The sequence below is a fragment of the Lissotriton helveticus genome, chromosome 2_2, assembly GCF_964261635.1.
Source record: "Lissotriton helveticus chromosome 2_2, aLisHel1.1, whole genome shotgun sequence".
In the NCBI taxonomy this organism is placed as follows: Eukaryota; Metazoa; Chordata; class Amphibia; order Caudata; family Salamandridae; genus Lissotriton; species Lissotriton helveticus.
Genome location: NC_136060.1, coordinates 1,249,962 through 1,270,846, shown reverse-complemented (window position 1 = coordinate 1,270,846; position 20,885 = coordinate 1,249,962).

Below are 20,885 nucleotides of genomic sequence, written 5' to 3'. Positions count from 1 at the left end.
TAATTAATAGTGTTGCTTGTCGAGAATCAGACTTGTGTTTCAAATCTACAAATCCCCAGTCAGTATACATACACTGCTGAATACACTCTGGGGCAGATTTACAAGCCCCTTGCGACACTTTGTTGTTCTATTGCATCACTTTTTTGATGTAATGTTGGTGCCAATAATGCAGTAAATTGCTTATGTATTTGCAAAATGAGTCAGCATTGTATATTAAAATGCAGCAGTCATATATATAGAATGTGTTTAGTCACATTACCATTTCTAGACTAGTAAATGTGTTTTTGTAAAATTCAAGGTTTAATATATTTTGTCTAGAATCACACTGTGAGTCTGTGTGCATTTAGGAATCATTCTGAGAGAAGCATTTTTATACGTTTTGTGTTTGCAGACGCATAGCTTCTTAAAAACCTATCCTTTTTTAAAGCTTTGATAGAATTAGAAACCAGTTATTGCTTTTGTATTTGGAAAATGAGTTATGGTTATACACTGAAATGCAGTATTTACATTTCTGGAATGTGTACAGTCATTTTAGCCCTTCCACAGTAATTAATAGTGTTGCTTGTCTAGAATCAGACTTGTGTTTCAAATCTTCAATTCCCAGTCAGTATACATACACTGCTGCAAACACTCTGGGGCAGATTTACAAGCCCCTTGCGCCTCTTTGTTGTTCTATTGCGTCACTTTTGCACTGTTGTAGTGACCCATTCAATAGTATTTACTAATCCAGTCACTGTGCTAAAACTGAAGCACTTATAAATTTAGTCAGGCACTCTCCTTACAGAACTGGAGTCATTCAATCAGTACCCAAGTACTCATGCAGCAAAGTAGGCCTTAGGGCATGGACTGCTTAAACACCTATGCAGTATGCATGCAGTCTTGCATCCACCTGCACACTTGTCTTTCACACCTTCAATTTCCCAGTCTGTTTCCTTGCACTTTCACCAAGCACTCTGTCATAGCCTATGCACTGTTGTAGTGACCCATTCATCAGAATGTACTAATCCATTCACTGACCTACAATTCAAGCACTTATAGATTCACTAAGACACTCTCCTTGTAGAACTGTAATCATTCAGTCAGTGCCCAAGTACTCATGCAACGAAGTAGGCCTTAGGGCATGGACTGCTTCAAACCCCAATGCAATATGCGTGCAGTCTTGTATCCACCTACATACTTGTTTTTCACACCTTTAATTCCCCAGTCTGTATCCTTACACTTACACCAAACACTCTGTGACTGCCCTTGCACTGTTGTAGTGATCCATAAAGCAGTATGTACTAATCCATTCACTGTGCTAAAACTCAAGCACTTATAGATTCACTCAGACACTCTCCTTGTAGAACTGTAACCATTCAGTCAGTACCCAAGTACTCATGCAGCGAAGTAGGCCTTAGGACATGGACTGCTTCAAACTCCTATGCATTATGCATGCAGTCTTCTATCCACCTGCACACTTGTCTTTCACATCTTCAATTCCCCAGTCTGTATCCTTACACTTTCACCAAGCACTCTGTCACTGGTGTTTCACTGTTGTAGTGACCCATTCAGCAGTATGTACTAATCCATTTACTGCGCTAAAACTCAAGCATTTATACATTTAGTGACACACTCTTCTTGCAGAACTGTAATCATTCAGTCAGTACCCAAGTGCTGATGCAGTGATGTAGGCCTTAGGACATGGAGTGCTTCAAACCCCTATGTACTATGCATGCAGTCTTCTTTCCTCCTGCATACTCGTCTTTGACATCTTCAGTTCCCCAGTCTGTATCCTTACACTTCCACCAAGCACTCTGTCACTGCTGTTGCACAGTTGTAGTGACTCATTTATCAGTATGTACTAATCCCTTTACTGTGCTAAAACTCAAGCAGTTATAAATTCAGTCAGGCATTCTCCTTGCAGATCGGTAATCATTCAGTCAGTACCCTAGTACTCATGCAGAGAGCCAGGGCTTAGCAGATGGCCTGCTTCAAACCCCTATGCACTATGCATGCAGGCTTCTATCCACCTGCACACTTGTGTTTCACATCTTCAATTCCCCAGTCTGTATCTTTACACTACCACCAAACACTTTGTCACTGCTGTTGCACTGTTGTAGTGACCCATTCATTCAGTATGCACTAATCCATTCACTGTGCTAAAACTCAAGCACTTATAAATTTAGTCAGGCACTCTCCTTGAAGAACTGTAATCATTCAGTCAGTACTCAAGTACTGATGCAGCGAAGTAGGCCTTAGGACTTGGACTGCTTCAAACCCCTATGTCGTATGCATGCAGTCTTCTATCCTCCTGCACACTCGTCTTTGACATGTTCAGTACCCCAGTCTGTATCCTTACACTTCCACCAAGCACTCTGTCACTGCTGTTGCACAGTTGTAGTGACTCATTCATCAGTATGTACTAATCCCTTAACTGTGCTAAAACTCAAGCAGTTATAAATTCAGTCAGGCACTCTCCTTGCAGATCTGTAATCATTCAGTCAGTACCCAAGTACTCATGCAGTGAGCCAGGCCTTAGCAGATGGCCTGCTTCAAACCCCTATGCACTATGCGTGCAGTCTTCTATCCACCTGAACACTTGTATTTCACATCTTCAATTCCCCAGTCTGTATCTTTACACTTCCACCAAACACTGTGTCACTGCTGTTGCACTGTTCTAGTTACACATTCAACAGTATGTACTAATCCTTTCACTGTGCTAAAACTCAAGCACTTATAGATTTACTCAGACACTCGCCTTACAGTACTCTAATCATTCAGTCAGTACTCAGTACTCAGATAGCGAATTAGACCTTAGGGCATGCACTGCTTCAAACCCCTAAGTGTAGAAAAGTCAGCCCACATCGCACCCGATGCCCAGGCTGCTGGTGCAGGGCGACTCTTAGTTCCTATCTTGAATAATTACCAAATGAAGAGACGGGCACTGGAAGCAGGAAGACAAGGAAAAAGGTTTATTTCTCATGAGGAGAGCATGTCATTTGGGACACTCGCATAGTGTCTTCGGGAGGTGCTCTAACAAGTTTCTCTGAGGCTTCGTCTTTTATACACAGGTTTAAGGCACACACACATCCTTCATTACAATCAAGACATTGTGAAGTATGAAGATATTCCAACACGTGGCTACAGTAGGGGCCCTTATCCTCCATGCAATAGGAGGGGGCTGTCACGCAGCTGAGTGTTCTGCTGATTCCATTGGAATGTGTGTGCCTGATCGAATCTCAGGGGGTGGGGTGGTCTTGATCAATAGTGGCTCCTTTCAAGAGAGGCGAGTGCATACAGTAGTGGGCAATAAACTGTATCCTCGGGCTAAGGGATGACCAGCGGTCCGTGCAGACATTCAGGCTCAGAGGTCGGGGTCATCAAAGGAGGGGTATTCATGGAAGGAAAGGAGGTGTTGGTCAGGCGCGGGGTGTGATCCTAGAGACAGAGTCATGCGGGAGGGGAGGTGCTCATGACTTGTACATGTGAGAGCGGGGGCAGTCAGGGTGCATGGGGGAAGCTTGCAGGGTCAGGGAAGGGGCTGATGATCGATCGTGAACAAGGAGACTATGATACCTAAAATGGCTGTCGTGTACGTGTGTGCATGGGTCTGTGCTGGCGGGATAACACAGTCAGTGTTTTAGCGATATCCGTTCTGCTTACAACAAGGGGTACTGTGAACACAAATGAACGCCGCTTATGTACATACACATTGCTATTTTCAACAGTCGCCGCTTTTTTACATAAGCGAGTTCAATTTCTACATAGTCGATGCGATAGGCAGAATGCACTACATGTCAGTTTACATTTGTTGGGTTCTTCATACAAGCCTAGAGATCGGCATAATATTGAGTCGGAGTCAAGAAAAGAGGTTCCGAAACATTACATAATCAAGTTCAGACTTTTTCTCCGATGACATTAATTAAGAGTAATCTGATACCTTCGGGTCTTATCAGTACTTTGGGAAGCTAGATACATGGGTGACCGACGAAACATTTTTATAAGCAATAAAATTGAGGGAGGAATGCAATTCGATGTAAACAACTAGTCAAGGGGTGGGTAGAAAGTTCAGGAAGGGGGGGTCTTAGTGAAAAATGTCTTTTTCAACGACGAGCCACCACTGGTAGACTCTGGTAGTCCGTTTTCTTTTCGTTGACGCTTTTGAGCACCGGCGGTGGAGCTATAAGTCCAGCTCGGAATCATCCTTACGCGTTGCAGGGTGCGATCAGTCCTCTGCTGTTAGATCACAGTCCTGTTTCCTAACTCATTTTCTTAGGGGTGCCTCATGCTGGGCACCTGCGTGTCTTTCTTTTTCCGTGGCAAAATCCCATTCCATAGTCAAAAGTTTATATGAAAGAGTTTGTTGAAAAATCGAGGGAAGAGAGGGCGGAGTGGGGCCAGATCTTCGAACACACCAAGAGACCAAGGGAGCAAAGGACAATGAGCAGGCAAGCCCAACAGTCGGACTCAAAAGGGGACGGGGACTTCAGGCACGAGTGGGTCAGCAAGTCGAGGGCTTCAAGGTAGCCCTTCATTCTTTCATCTGCCGAGTTTGGAAGTTATGCCTCGTCCCGCGTCTCGTTGCTCTGCGGCTCCACCTTTGGTCGTCACACGTGCTCCATGATCTGTGGCCAGGCTGTGCGTTACGTCCAGCTCCTCTCCTCCGGTGATTAGATCTTTGAATGGGTAGAAAACAAGTTTTAGAAAAACTGGCAGGAGAAGACATTTATACATCTCAATTCCGTCCCCAATCCTATGTAGGTGGGGGATAAGTTCATCGGTCACAGTCAGAAGTCGTCACTTATGGAGCCTGTAGAAGGGCATTGCTTATTGAATTCATAGACCTGCTTAGCGTTACATTCGCGACATATGATGAGAGAAGTTGGACTTTTATACACAGTGTATTACATCAAATTCAAAATCGAGTCCTTATGTAGAGACTCGTCCTTCCCTTTAACCCAAGTATCGACCATCTTACATCTCCCTTCGGGGTCGGCTAACTCTTGTAAGTGGGGCGTTATCGTCATGAAGAAGGGGGAGGGGGTGGACGTAAAACATGCTCTTCTTGGGGAGTGAACGTTAATCAAGGTCATCAATTTCGCTTTCGAGGGTAGATGACATGAAGCTGGGGTTAATCGGGGGAAACGGGGACGCTTTGGACAGGGAGCTGGGGTCGATCGGGAGAAGTGGGGTACTCTGGACATCCACCCTTTAGTGCAGAGGAGCAAAGTAATCTGTGCATTGGGAATTGCATTTTTAGCGAACTGAGAAACAGGAGGCCATTGACGTTATAGTCCCCCTATAAAGGCCAGATTAGGGGACGTTAGTCGTCTGACCTGTCCTTTCTTTCATGACCAACTCGGGTCCTATTGTTTTGCAGAAAGGAGAGGTAGTAACATGGCAAGTTATAGTCGTTTTAGTACCTGTCAATTTTTCCAAACACCTTTGTGTTCGAGGAAACCCAATTAGGTGTTGTGCCGGGAGGGGCACAACGTTACCATTACAAGAAAAGAGGGAACAGGGGGGTTTTTAGAGAGTGAGAGAGAGAGAGAGAGAGAGAGAGAGAGAGAGAGAGAGAGAGAGAGAGAGAGAGTGAGGGAGAGAGAGAGAGAGAGAGAGAGAGAGTGAGAGATCGCACTCTAAATGGTCCATTCTGTACACGCATGGCATGGAGCGAGAGAGAGAGACGTGTACAATAATGGGCCATCCAGTGCACACAGAACAACGGGGATTAAGTACTACGGAAATACAGACAGAGGGATGGCGTAGATCCATGCATCACGTATACACAAACTCAGGCGGAGAAGACAGTACATGTATTATGTACGAAAATCCAAGACAAAACATAAAACAGTTATTGGCCAAAATTATCCCTTTCTGTATGCTGTGCATTCTTAGCATCCTAAGCTCTTTTACCTTTTTCTTCTCTTTTAACCGTCGGCTGCCCTTACTGGTGGCTTTGATTGTACACACTTACGCCTTTGGCAATTGGTCATGAACTAACCTGGTCGGGCTAATGCTCACGGTGGTTTATTCGAGTCATTTTTAGCAAATGCGTTTCCAGGCTGAGACAATAGTCGGTGTCAGTTGGAGAATAATGGGGCAGCTTTGGGTTACATGTCTATGAGGATGCGAAAAAGGAGGTAGTAGGTCTTTAAGTGTCGGCAATATCCCTAGTCCTCCCGTCGGAGGGTACTTGTGTAATCCTTACCTCGGAATTTTCCTTAGACTTTCCCTATTTAGTTAAGTGTGGAGGGTTTAATCATGTGCGCACATTAGTTTAGATTGTATTATTGGGAGTGCGTGGGCACCATAATCGAACGCCTTTTTCCCGTCTCTTCGTCCGTTAGACCACCATTTTCTTTTTCTCGTATTTTTAACCGATGTTCCAAAGTGACCTGCAGAAAAGAGGGAAAAAGAAGGGGGCGGGGGCAGCATTTAAGAATACATCAGTGCGCATAAACCCGAAAAGGCTTTTACTTACTACATACGCGGTCTATCTCCCCGGAACGCAGTTCTTGCCAATTCGGCATTTAAGCCCAGATGAACCTTTTAGTGTGCGAGAGATGATTATCGGAAGCCGGTGGATAGCATAGGTCACCCAAGTGTGGTATTACGGATCGTATGTAGGGAGGCCAGATGGCACTCCTTTGGAGCGACTTAGGGGCATTTTAGCACAATTTTTCTGATACAGGTAGCATATAAAGTATAGACTGAATTCCAGGGTCTTTTAGCGGTTGCTTTAGGCCGTACAAAGATGTGCAAAGTACATACAACAAAAACCTGTTCCATTCATTTTTGCAGTATCTCTGCGTACTATACCGTTTAATCCTTAAACAGTGGTCATTTATTCGAAACTTACTAATTCACACGTGACAACTACGTTTGCTTTTTCCAGAAAATCTTTAATAAGAATGTCGGTGCATAAATATGGGCTCACAACCCCGTGGGCCGGCCACGGAGCAGGCTGGAACTGTTATATGTGGGGATACTTATTAGCGGAAAACTTTAATGGAGTCGGTGGTCGTTTATTTCATAATCTAAAAGTGCGACAAGTGCAACAAAATCATGTCGAGACTTCAGTGTGAGCGAGTGTCATGAGTGTTGGGCTTCCAACTTTCAATAATCATGATGCGCCAAACTTAACAACAATTCATTGTCCGAATGTTCAATTAATACCCATCTGATATCAATTTACCGTCTGAACACATAATCAGTGCCCACCCAATATCAATTCATTGTCCGAACATATAGCCAGTACCCATCCCATATCAATTCATTTCCCGAACTGACAGTACACATCCTGAATCAATTAATTGTCTGAACATATAATTAGTACACATCCTATATCAATTCATGTGGTTAAAAAAACCTTCATACATATCTCATGACACCAGGGCTGAACAATCGGGGTACAACAAGGAGTTGAAAGTTTCATTTGCATTGGCGCCATTTTGGGTGCGGTCAGGCAGAACCAGGCATAGTCTAAATTTCTAATAACTCGTGGTTGGCCCAAAGCTTCTTTTGGCAGTCCAAAAGTTCCGTTAAAGGGCAAAAGAAAGGATCGGTGGTCTGAACCATCAATCAAAAAGGGGAGGGAGGCAACAATGTTCCTACCGGGTCATACTGTGCTTTCACCGGAACTGATCCGAACTGTAGTCTGCAGGATTCTAGTCATTCAAACTGAGGCTGGCGACAGCATGGAAGCGCCGACGTCCTGCGGCTACGTTTCCATCGTTCCGTGGGCAATCATGGCAGTCATTCCCCATCGGGGGTATCTGCGGGGGTCGGGGACTCCCGCGGCTCCTCTAGAATCTTCAAGGTCGTGGAGAACTATGATGGTGGAGTCAACAAGTGACCGGGCCATTCCTTCATGCTGGGCCCGCTCTTGCCAGGTCGATCGCCATTTTGAGAGTTCTGCAGCTACCGGCGATCGCGGGGTCAAATGAGCGGACGGGCTCCAACCTGCCGGGCGAGGCGTTGCAGCATCGCCACAGTGGAAGAACCCTTTTCCGGGCGCCTGGAGTGCTGAGGGTGCAGCTGGGAAGCCTCCACCTGGGGAGGCGGGAGAGACTTGTTCGCACCGTCTCTCCCTCCCAGTGCACCCCACGGCGTCTCGCTTGACATTTGTTATGGCCAAACCAGGCGATGAGGACGAGGGGGGGGTCGGAGGCATGTGCAAGACATCCCCCCCCCAGGGTTGTCGCAGCCATTATTGAAGAAAGAAGTGGCGCCTGGCATGTTTTCGGGCCGGGCCTCCGGTGGATGGCGGCCGGACGCTCTTCGCCCTGGCCCCAGGAACGGGTTCCTTGGTTCATCCGGTGGGGTAAGCCTTGGCGTGTGACGCCTCTCCTGGGCCTTTCGTGCAGTGGCCTCTCCACTCCCAGGCCCTCCATGGATGCTGGTCCAGACTGGGAGAGAGAGGGGAGGGTCGAGGACATAGACATTCCCCCCCTGCAACTCTCCAGGGTTGTCGTAGCAGTCCCCTTGGCCGGGTCCCTTCGGCCTCGGCCTCCGGCTACACCCTATGTGATGATCTCCGGCCGACGGTTGGCAGCAGGACCCGCCCTATATGTGTTGCTTCCGGCTGGGCGTAGCCGTAAACCTGTTGCACTTTGGAAGTTTCCGGAATGGGGGTGGATGTCTGTTGCTTTGTATCTTTCTCAGATTGTCGTTATTGGGCGTGGCAGGCGGTGGGACAGACATGTTTGGAACAATGAGGGGCGATGAAGCCTCATTGCCTTGTGGCCGTTGCAATGCCACGCTTGGTTTCTCTTACTGTTTTCAGGTTTCTTATTACGGGCTTATTTCTAACGTTTCTTGTTTCTAGGACAATAATAGATTTTATCATTAAGTATTGTTATCGTTTCCTTGTTCGTTATTTAATAAAAAGTTCATCAGTGGCCTACTGATTTCGTTCTCCTATTCCTTTCTTTCCAGGTTGTTTCATGCTAAAGTTTCTGTTAACAGGATACAGTGATCACTTCGTTATTATTATATATGTCCTTTTCACTAGGGGTGCTCTCTGGTCGGGCCAGATGACCTACCTCTAGTAAATGGTCCGGGTGAAACTGGCGTCTCAATCAATGGGGAGTAGATAGGCATGACAGATTACAACGGGGGACAAAGGTTCGCATTACCTACCCTTCACTACTTGCAAAGATTTTCCTACGTTTATTTGCAAACAGGGAATACCTCCAAAAAGAACCAATTCCCCAACAGTCAATGTTCGGGCAAACAATCAATCAATGAGGAATGAAATAGGCACGACGTGTTAAAGGTTTGCGTTACCTACCCTTCACTATCTGCAAAGGGAGAGAGAATATTCCTATTCTTCCCCGTTTGCAGGCAGAGAAGATCCTTAAGAGAACCAACTTCGAACAATTCAATGCTCGATTCAAACAATCAATCAATGGGGAGAAAAATAGGTATGACGGATTACAATGGGGACAAAAGTCTGCATTACCTATCCTTCACTATCTGCAAAGACTAAACAGAGTATGGCGACTCTGTGCTTGTTTGCAAATAGAGAATCTCTCAGAGACAATCAATAAGTAATACTAGTATTTTCAAACAATCAATCAATCAATTTCGCAATTTGTCGTGCGTCACGACCTTACCCGGACCGGACCATGTGGACAGTTCTTCGCCTTCCTTTTTCCAGCGCCCGATCGTTCTCTTTCTCCATGTTTTTACCGCAGCATTCCTGTGGGATTCCAGTGAGGACAACAGGTCATTTGAGAGAGGTCCGTTCGGAATCGGTGAAGTTCATTCAATCGGCAGCCGGACGAGGGCCCTCTCAAGGCAGGTATACTCCAATCATTTAGATGTTCACCTCATCGTCTGGACCTCTCTTACCGGACCCTATGTCGCTGATGGACCCCGCATTGGGGCGCCAATTGTAGAAAAGTCAGCCCACATCGCACCCGATGCCCAGGCTGCTGGTGCAGGGCGACTCTTAGTTCCTATCTTGAATAATTACCAAATGAAGAGACGGGCACTGGAAGCAGGAAGACAAGGAAAAAGGTTTATTTCTCATGAGGAGAGCATGTCATTTGGGACACTCGCATAGTGTCTTCGGGAGGTGCTCTAACAAGTTTCTCTGAGGCTTCGTCTTTTAAACACAGGTTTAAGGCACACACACATCCTTCATTACAATCAAGACATTGTGAAGTATGAAGATATTCCAACACGTGGCTACAGTAGGGGCCCTTATCCTCCATGCAATAGGAGGGGGCTGTCACGCAGCTGAGTGTTCTGCTGATTCCATTGGAATGTGTGTGCCTGATCGAATCTCAGGGGGTGGGGTGGTCATGATCAATAGTGGCTCCTTTCAAGAGAGGCGAGTGCATACAGTAGTGGGCAATAAACTGTATCCTCGGGCTAAGGGATGACCAGCGGTCCGTGCAGACATTCAGGCTCAGAGGTCGGGGTCATCAAAGGAGGGGTATTCATGGAAGGAAAGGAGGTGTTGGTCAGGCGCGGGGTGTGATCCCTAGAGACAGAGTCATGCGGGAGGGGAGGTGCTCATGACTTGTACATGTGAGAGCGGGGGCAGTCAGGGTGCATGGGGGAAGCTTGCAGGGTCAGGGAAGGGGCTGATGATCGATCGTGAACAAGGAGACCATGATACCTAAAATGGCTGTCGTGTACGTGTGTGCATGGGTCTGTGCTGGCGGGATAACACAGTCAGTGTTTTAGCGATATCCGTTCTGCTTACAACAAGGGGTACTGTGAACACAAATGAACGCCGCTTATGTACATACACATTGCTATTTTCAACATAAGAAGTATATATGCAGTCTTGTATCCACCTGCACACTTGTCTTTCACACCTTCAATTCCCCAGTCTGTATGCTTACACTTCCACCAAACACTCTGTCACTGCCTTTGCACTGTTGTAGCGACCCATTCAGCAGTATGTACTAATCCATTCACTGTGCTAAAACTCAAGCACTTATAGATTCACTCATACACTCTCCTTACAGTACTCTAGTCATTCAGTCAGTATCCAGTACTCATGTAGCAAAGTAGGCCTTAGGGCATGGACTGCTTCAAACTCCTATGCAGTATGCATACAGTCTTGTATCCACCTGCACACTTGTCTTTCACACCTTCAATTCCCCAGTCTGTATCGTTACACTTCCACCAAACACTCTGTCACTGCCTTTGCACTGTTGTAGTGTTCCATTCAGCAGTATGTACTAATCTATTCACTGCGTTTAAACTCAGGCACTTCTAAATTCAGTCAGGCAGTCTCCTTGCAGAACTGTAATCATGCAGTCAGTACCCAAGTACTCATGCAGCGAAGTAGGCCTTAGGACATGGACTGCTTCAAACTCCTATGCATTATGCATGCAGTCTTCTATCCACCTGCACAATTGTCTTTCACATCTTCAGTTCCCCAGTCTGGATCCTTATACTTTCACCTAGCACTCTATCACTGCTGGTGCTCTGTTGTAGTGACCCATTCATCAGTATGTACTAATCCATTCACTGTGCTAAAACTCAAGCATTTATAAATTCAGTGAGGCACTCTTCTTGCAGAACTGTAATCATTCAATCAGTACTCAAGTACTGATGCAGGGAAGTAGGCTTTAGGACAGGGACTGGTTTAAACCCCTATGTACTATGCATGCAGTGTTCTATCCACCTGCACACTTGTCTTTGACATCTCCAATTCCCCAGTCTGTATCCTTCCACTTCCACCAAGCACTCTGTCACTGCTTTTGCACTGTCGTATGGACCCATACATCAGTATGTACTAATCCATTCACTGCACTAAAATTCAAGCAGTTATAAATTCAGTCAGGCACTCTCCTTGCAGAACTGTAATCATTCAGTCAGTACCCAAGTACTCATGCAGTGAGCCAGGCCTTAGCAGATGGCCTGCTTCAAACCCCTATGCACTATGCATGCAGTCTTCTATCACCTGCACACTTGTGTTTCACATCTTCAATTCCCCAGTCTGTATCCTTTTACTTCCACCAAACACTCTGACACTGCTGTTGCAATGCTCTAGTGCACCATTTAGCAGTATGTACTAATCCATTCACTGCGCTAAAACTCAAGCACTTTAAATTCAGTCAGGCACTCTCCTTGAAGAACTGTAATCATTCAGTCAGTACCCAAGTACTGATACAGTGAAGCAGCCCTTAGGACATGGACTGCTTCAACGCCCTACGCACTATGCATGCAGTCTTCTATCCACCTGCATACTTGTCTTTCACATTTCAATTCCCCAGTCTGTATCCTTCCACTTCCACTTCCACCAAACACCATGTCACTGCTTGCTGCACTGTTGTAGTGACCCATTCAGCAGTATGTACTAATCCATTCACTGTGCTAAAATTCAAGCACTTATAAATTCAGTCAGGCACTCTCTTTGCAAAACTTTAATCATTCAGTCATTATCCAAGTACTCATGCAGCAAAGTAGGCCTTAGGACATGGACTGCTTCAAAACCCTATGCTGTATGCATGCAGTCTTCTATCCACGTGCGCACTTGTCTTTCACATCTTCAATTCCCCAGTTAGTATCCATGATGTTGCAACAAATACTCAGCTTCTCCCTTTGTACTTCTCTAGTGATGCATTCAGCACCATGTACTAATCCATCCACTGCTCCAAAATCCAACCACTTATGAATTAATTCAGGTACTCTTCTTGCAGATGCAGTTCTCGAAACTCCTATGCAGTATGTATGCACTTCTGTTATCAGTTACACACTTATTTTTTATACTTAGTCATTGTAGATTGTATTTTTTTAGTAATAAAATAGTATATTTTATAGAGTCATATTTATAACATTATATATATTTTCTATAACAGATTCCATTCATCAACACTAAAAGAAATGTATCATACCTTCAAAAATTGAAAAGAGGAAATCACATAAAAAGCTTATAATTTCAAGAGAAGTCATCAACAAGATTTACCTGAAAAACAATGGGTGGTGAAAAAGAAAAAACTGGTAAGAGAACAAAGGATTTTCTAAAAAAAAACTATCAAACACTAGGAATAGTGTGGAGAATGTGAAAAATTAAAATAATGTATCTGCAACAATAAAGAAAAACATGAGAAAAAACATAAATGATGGGAAATCATGTTCTACAGAAACACTGTTTAGTAAAAGGAGGAAGAATCAATTTTAGGAAATTAGAAAAAGAATGTTTTACAATAGAGTTGTCTTAAACTAATTAAAGGATATGAAGAAATGTAAAAGAAAATAAGAATTTTATAAGAAGAAGAAACATATTGAAAGTATTGCTGAGAAGGCTTTTGAATTAAAAAAGGAAATTATTTATTTTAATAATCAATTGAATTTGATCACGAGATAAACCAATCCATTTAATGAAGGCCGAAAGTAAGTGGAGAAGACTAGTTAACAGAACTAATTTTTCTGATGTTTTTTGGGTGAATGGAAACATGGTTCAAGTTCTGAGCCTTTTTTTTAATGAAGAGAGTTATCTTCAGAGTAATGATTTGTTGCATGCAGTTGACACCAGGGGTTGAGCTTATGAGGTTAGAAATGGTTGTCCTATTGAGAAAGAGAAAATTGTTCCCAGAAATGCAGAAGAGGTGTTAGCTGATGAAGTTTTAGGGAGACGTCCTAAAGCTCCAGTGTAAACTTGGAATTGCAGTAGTATTTGTAGTGTACGACAGGAATCTATTGATTTTTTACGCAATTTCTTATGTGAGTATACTAAGAAAAGTGTTAAACAAAAGATTAAGATGTTGCAAGGACTAGACACTTGCAGAGTGAGAGAAAATACTGGTTTGCAAGGCCATTCTCTGGCTTGTCTTTCAAGTAAAGAATGCCAAAGTGTCTTTCACCATTTCAGGATGTTAGCAGTACATCATACTCAAATGAGGAGCTTACCCCCAGATGCATCAAACACCTATTCTGCGAATATCAATTTGCGATAAATACCGAATCGCAAATTGGAATTTGCAGAATGGGATGCATCAAAAAATGCGTCCCAAAAATGCGATTCACAATCGGCTGCAATCGCCGAATGCGAATTTCGCAAAATCGCACAGAAATCACAGAATCTCCTGTTTTTCCAAGTTGAAATTGCGATTTCGCAATTACCAAAATCGCAAATTGCGATCTCGCAAATTGCGAGATCGCAAAAATGGGAAGTCGCATTTTGAGCACAATAATTACATCATAACAAGGAAGTAGGCAGTTCCCTTACTCATTCTGAACACAGAGCTGGAGAGAGGAGGAGGCACAGCACTGAGCTCCAGCAGACACACCCTGCAGAGCCACAACAGAACATACATCCAACTCTAGAATGTCCCAGCAGCAGGATCCAGTGAAACTGGCAGGAAAAGAAAAATAAAATGTTCCGAACAGGAGCTGGAGTACCTGATAGAGGGAGTCAGCAGGGACCATGATAAGCTTTTTGGGAAGCTATCCAGGAAGGTGCCTAAGCCTGACAAAAGGCGCATTTGGCTGCGCATCAGGGCGAAGGTAAACGCCGTAGGAGTGAAGCAGCGGTCAAATGATGACCTAAAGAAGAGGTGGTATGACCTCAGAGGCCGTGCCAAGGAGTGCATAGCAGAGAGGCTGGGGGAGCAATGGGCCAAGGGAGGAGGAGACCCCACAGTTGCGGCCAACACACCACTCGAGGACCTTGTTGAGGATACCATCAACCCTGCAGCCTGCGTGGGGGTCACTCAGCTGGACTCCTCCCGACCCACACAACAATCCCAAGGTAAGAGCCATGCAACTGCGACCCCGTCTTCTAACAATGCCCATGCCCCCAGAGCTAGCCATTTGATAACCCCAGTAATGGAGTCCATGAACATCAGAAATGCCCTATTGCATTGTGGGACCTGTAGTGTGACATTAGTTCCCTGATAGCCACACACAGCCAGAACTGTCAAGTGAAACATATCCCTAAAGCCAGTCAGGGAATGCAAGCCTGCATGCATGTTGCAACATCCCATATGCAAGATTCATATCATTAATCATGCACCCATTTACATCACAGGTGCTGCAGAAGCAGAGACCACAGACAGCGAGGCACTCCATATTGAGGAGACCCCAGAGAAGAAGGAGGGAGAGAGCCATCGTACCCCACTATCCTGTACTGTCACACACACCTGCACCAGTACCACCACCTCCCCATGCGGACAGGGCCACCCTTGCAGCCACAGGAGGAGTGCAACCACCCCAGGCGTCATGCATGGCAGTGGAACAGGCCACACCACCACCCAGGAGGCAGACACGCTGCACAGCCACTGTGCGGTCATAGTCAAGCGGCCAGTTGAAGCAGCAGCGCAACGTGGCCACACGAGCAGACAAGGGGCAACATGCCCAAGATCCAGGGCTAGGGATCGAACGCTGGATGCTAGCTGTGCACCGCAAGCAGGCACAGCACATGGCAGTCATGCAGCTGCAGCTGTACAAGACTGCACGCAATGTCAACCAGCTCACCGAAAGTGTGCAGGAGTTAACGGCTGCAGTGAAGGTGATCAACCAACTGATGGTGTCGCAGCAGGACATCACCCGTTGCTGCCACCGCCAGCTGCTGACCCGGCTATCAGCATATACCAGGTCGAACCACCTGATCGGGAATGCAACATTCCAACTGTCATGCCGGTCCCTGACAATGCAAATCCAAATGGTGCAATGCTGCCAGGATGTTGCAAGGGCCCTGGAGCAGGTCACAACCGCAGTCCAAAACCAACAGGGTGTGGCCCTGGCCATGCAAGGGGGGGTGATGATGCCAGTGAGGGCACTTCCAGCATGAGCAGCCTGTCTGTGCCGGTGGTACCAGAACTGCGCCGCAGTACCAGGCACCAGTGCAGCATCACGGCCGGACACTGCCAACGTGGATTTGGAGAGGCGACAAGGTGCGTCCAGCAGGAGGCACCAGTGAATGACTGAACATTAGCAGCAGTGCCACTCTGATGTAGAAAGCATGCCTGCTCTGCATTCATGAGGCTGTATGACGCAATACAGTAGTCATGTTGTTTTAACAAATAAAAAAGTTATAGATCTTGTTAAAAAAGTTATAAGAATTTGTTTTAAACGCAAATCTTACTCATGTCATTATTTCATGTGGCATGCATGAGTGCAGTGTTGTGTGAGGGGTATGGGTGCACTAGCAATAGTTCAGTGTGATGTTGTAGCGGCGCCTGTGTCCTTCAGCAGGATTCTCCCCGCGTGCATGATGCACATGTGCAGGTGGCCGGTTGTCCCAATCCGACTCACTACCAGAGATCTCCACAGGTATCCTCCGCTTGGTAGCAATATTGTGGAGTATGGCACATGCGACAGCAGAGCTCAGGCTGGTATTTGAGGGCCCCACCAGTCTTATGTAGGATGCGTAATCGGCTCTTTAACATCCCAAATGTCTGTTCAATGACATTTCTTGTGTGAATGTGCGCAGCATTGTAACACCATTCCTGTGGTGTAGCAGTATGAGGTATGGGGTGAGGAGGTACTTACGGAGGCCGTAGGCGCTGTCACCTGAAGGGTAGGAGCAGAGGGTCAGTGCCTGTTATGCGCAGCTACATGGTCTGGACATACTGTATGTGGGCATGTGTACTTACCTAGGAGATGTCCTTTGCCAAAGTCACCCCTGGCCAAGCGGGTGTGTGTGCCGCTGTGCCTGAAGATGAATGAATCATGCATGCTCCCTGGGTATTGGGCCACTATGTCGGTGATGATTGTCTTTGCATTGCAGACCATCTGGATGTTGAGAGAGTGGTAGGACCTGCGGTTCCGGTACATGTATTCTGTCTCAGCGGGTGGGCAGATGTGGATGTGGGTACAGTCAATGCAGCCAATTACATGGGGGAATTGCGCGGTGTTATAGAAGACAAGCTTTGTTTGGTTTAAGTCCTGTTGGGTGGTTGGGAAGGTTATGTAGTGGTGTATCCGGGTCAGCATGGCATCCAGGAAACTCCATAGGTAGCATGACAGTGTGCTCTGGGAGATCCCCCTGCATATGCAACTATACCCTGGAAGCTTCCAGAGGCCAGGAGGTGCAGGCAGCACAGGACCCGGACATAGGTGGGCACGGCATTGGTCCTCCTTGTTGGGTGCTGCATCAGGGGGTCAAGGTGATGAGCTTCGTTATCATTGCCCCATTCAGCCTGCATTTGGAGTAGATCTCCTCTTCAGTCTGGCCCAGGAGTGATATCCGCAGCCGGAAGATGCGCTCCTAGATCCTGCGTTGGTTCCGGGCGGCAGCCTGGACCCTCAGCCTTGCCACGATGTAGAGACCTGGCATTGTGAATGTCCTCATGCTCCTACTGTGTCTCCTTAAGTGTGTTTGTTTCACCCTGCACCTGTTCATTGTTAGTTTTCTTTTTTTTTTTTCCAAATGAACCTCATGGTTACTACCTGGTTTGACTTCTCCTTAATTTGCGACTTGCAAACATTGATTCTGCGCAGTTATGTTTGCGAATTCGCTATTTGGTGTTTTTTTGATTCATGAATTGCGGGAGCAAAAATTGCGATTGCAATAGCTGTTTTGCAGCTATTGCGATCGCAATTTCGGTTGATGAATCTATGCCATAGTCAGAACATTGTATTATGCAAAAAGTCCAGCACTAATGTTAAAAAAGTTGAACAGTGCTCTTTTGCAGGGATCAGTATCAGATGTAATGAATGTTTGTGTAGAAATTGAGTTTAGTTACTTTGGTCCTTAGCAAGACAGTGCAGAAACTGATACATTAATAGAAGGAACATTCTAGTACAAAAAATTTTGAGCCAGAAATTACGAACTTTAAGGTGATTTCAGGTGGAAGGCTAAATTATTCTTGTATTTGTTGTCGATGAACTCATTATAAAAATCAGACTAGGACTGTTGATCTGTATTTAAAAAGTGAAAGAGAAAATAAAACTGAGTGGAAGGAATTTGCAACTTATTTGTTGGTAGAGAATTGTTTTGATTTGGGTTCTGATCAACGTATTTGTAAATATTGTTATAACAAATTAGACGAGAACAAAATGCCTGCTATAGCTGTGCATAATAATCTTGAGTTGGTAAATATTCCTTCTGAACTGATAGATTTAAATACCTATGAGTCTATTCTTATTCAATGTGTGCATCCATTTCAGGCTATTGTTCACATGGAGCCTAAGACAGGGAAATTGCCTCCTTCAGATTTACAGAGAGGATTAAAGGGAAGAGTTGTATATTTGCCTCTAGATTTGGAGAAAAATATTGAAACAATTGGTTTAGAAAATGTAGAAGATGAACCTCTAGTTAGTATAGTTAATGGCGTTCCTACTAAGAGTAAGAAAATCTGGCAAGAATTAGTGGATGCTAGTAAAGTGAAAAAGGCAACGTTGTATCAGGTAAAAAATAATCAGTACTATAAAAATGTGTATGTGGGAGAAGAAGAAATAACTTTAGAAGAAGATACTGAGTCGTCAACTGGACAATTTGAAAAAGTGGATATGTCCAGAACTGAAGAAATCTATGAACATTACACTGTTCATCCACTTCATTCCAAAGAAGTGATGGGGAATACTATTGAGTTATTCCAAATTAAGGAAGCAAAGGGAAGTCTCATGAATGTATGGGAAGAAGCTTGGAGGCTCGTTGTTTCCCTCAGTTGTTTCCAACAGGAAAAGGAGGACGATATGATGAACGACCTGTGCAGATTCCTGCGTCTGAATACCAGACATCCAGATTGTATGTAGAAGATCCAAGATTTCGACAATGTATTCCGTATATGTTTCATCTTTTGTTTGGGAGTGAGTTGTCTGGACTTTCTTATGCAGACAACGATATATTGAAAACAGGTGTACATTGGCAAAATGTTTCGGCAATGGAATTTATGGATAAAGTACACTCGAAAGATAATGTTTTGGAATCTCAGCTGATTAATCTCATGGCATGTCAGCGTGGTACTAATGAGTACTGGTACAGTCGTCATGGAGAACTTAAATGTATGCTAAGGAACTTAGGAACTCCTACATGGTTCTTTACTCTAAGCTGTGCTGAATATGCTTGGGATGATTAACTTCAATTTCTTCGAGAGGCAAATCCAAAGATAGTAAATATTGAAAACAAGACACCTGGAGAATTGTGCAATTGGATCCAATTAATGTATGCAGATATTTCAATCATAGATTTGAAGCTATGACGTCTTTTAACACCAATAAAAAAAATCCTCCTCTTGGAGAGGTTGTGGATTTCTTTTGGAGAAAGGAGTATCAAGCAAGAGGTGCTCCTCATATACATATGCTAATATGGATCAAAGATGCCCCCAAATTCTGAGCAGATTCGGATGATACTGTGTTGTCTTTTATTGAAGAATATGCTACATGTGATATACCCAAAAGCACAGAAGAAAAGAACTTAAGACAACAAGTCTTACGATTCCAAAGCCATCGTTGTGGGAAATACTGTCGTCAAAAGTACAAGTCAAAGGAAAAGTTTTATACCAAATGTTGTTTTGGTTTACCACGTCCTGTAATATCCAAAGGAAGAGAAACAAATTTATGTCGGCTGTGCGACATACCTTGACAAGAAAGTCTCCAAAGAATACCTGTAATTTGAGAAGATGTCAAAATATATAAATGATTATAATCCAGTTATTCTGTCCATGTGGAATGCTAACATGGATATTCAATACGTTGCAGACAATTCCATTGCTGTTGCTCAATATGTAACATCCTACATAACAAAATCAGAAAAGACAGAATTGAAGGAAATGTGTGAAGAGATTTCCCACGAGAAGAGTCTAAGTAAGAAATTATACAGTTACAGTTTGAAGATGTTATCTCATCAAGAAATCGGAGCGTATGAATGCTCAGATCGCTTATCATCTGCAAATCCATACTCCAAATCTAGAAGAATCATTTGGGTGAGTCTAGGTCTTGCTGCAACACGAAATCGAGTATTTAAATCTGTACAAGAAATTGAATATTTAGCTAAAAAAGAGCCAAAAAATACAGATATTGTGAAAACAAATATGTTGGATACATATTATCCAAATAGAAGTCATCATCTTGAGAACATTTGTCTCTATGAAGTGCTGCAAAACTATACTTTTAAATGGAATATTAACGAAAACATCAATAATGGAATATATGCTGTTTTTGTTTCTGAAGAATGTTTGGTGAAATAAAGAAAAGGACATTTGATTAATCACCGAAAACTGAGTTGAGAAAGTCCTGACAAAAGGGAATTTTACTATTTAGCTCTTTTGCAACTCTTCAAGCCGTGGCGTTCAGAATTGAAATTACTTGGAGATTTTCGGAGCTACAAAGATTTGTGCAACGCAACTAAAGATACTATAGAAGGCTCCAAAACAATAGAGGAAGTGTAGAGGTATTGACAGAATCACCCTCCAAATAGATATACATAAACAAATGGATTCTATCAATGTGTGATGGTGATATTTTAATTTTTAATTTTTTACATGCGGGTAGTGTAGATAATAAGCTCTCTCTTAGGGTGATAAAGATGAGAGCACAGTGTGCTTTTTAAAATACCCCTCACACACTAAAAAAGTCCTTTAGTGTCATGCTTCATCATGGGGGTCTTCCCGTCCCTCTACGGGGTGGGGCGTGCTGCGACCTACGAACTACGCGGGAGCACTGTTGTTTGTGACGGAGGCTATGTGACAGTGCAGTGTGAGTGATGTCAGTGAAGTGTAGGGACCTAGTTATGTGAGTGTTTGTTAAAAAAAGGGTTACAAATTCCCTGGCTAGAAGAAAAAATATATTTTATTCACTTCTCTGGCTGCGAACGTTAAGAAGGGGGTTTTGGGGTAGAGCGATTAGCTTGCTTCCTGGTCTACATGTTTCGTAAGCAGTCCCCTACTGCTTACTCATCAGGACCTTCTAGTGGTCCCTACTGAAAAGTGCTCGGTTTCTAAAGTAGTAAGCCTACAGTCCTACAAACTAGCAGCAAATATCGGCTGGTA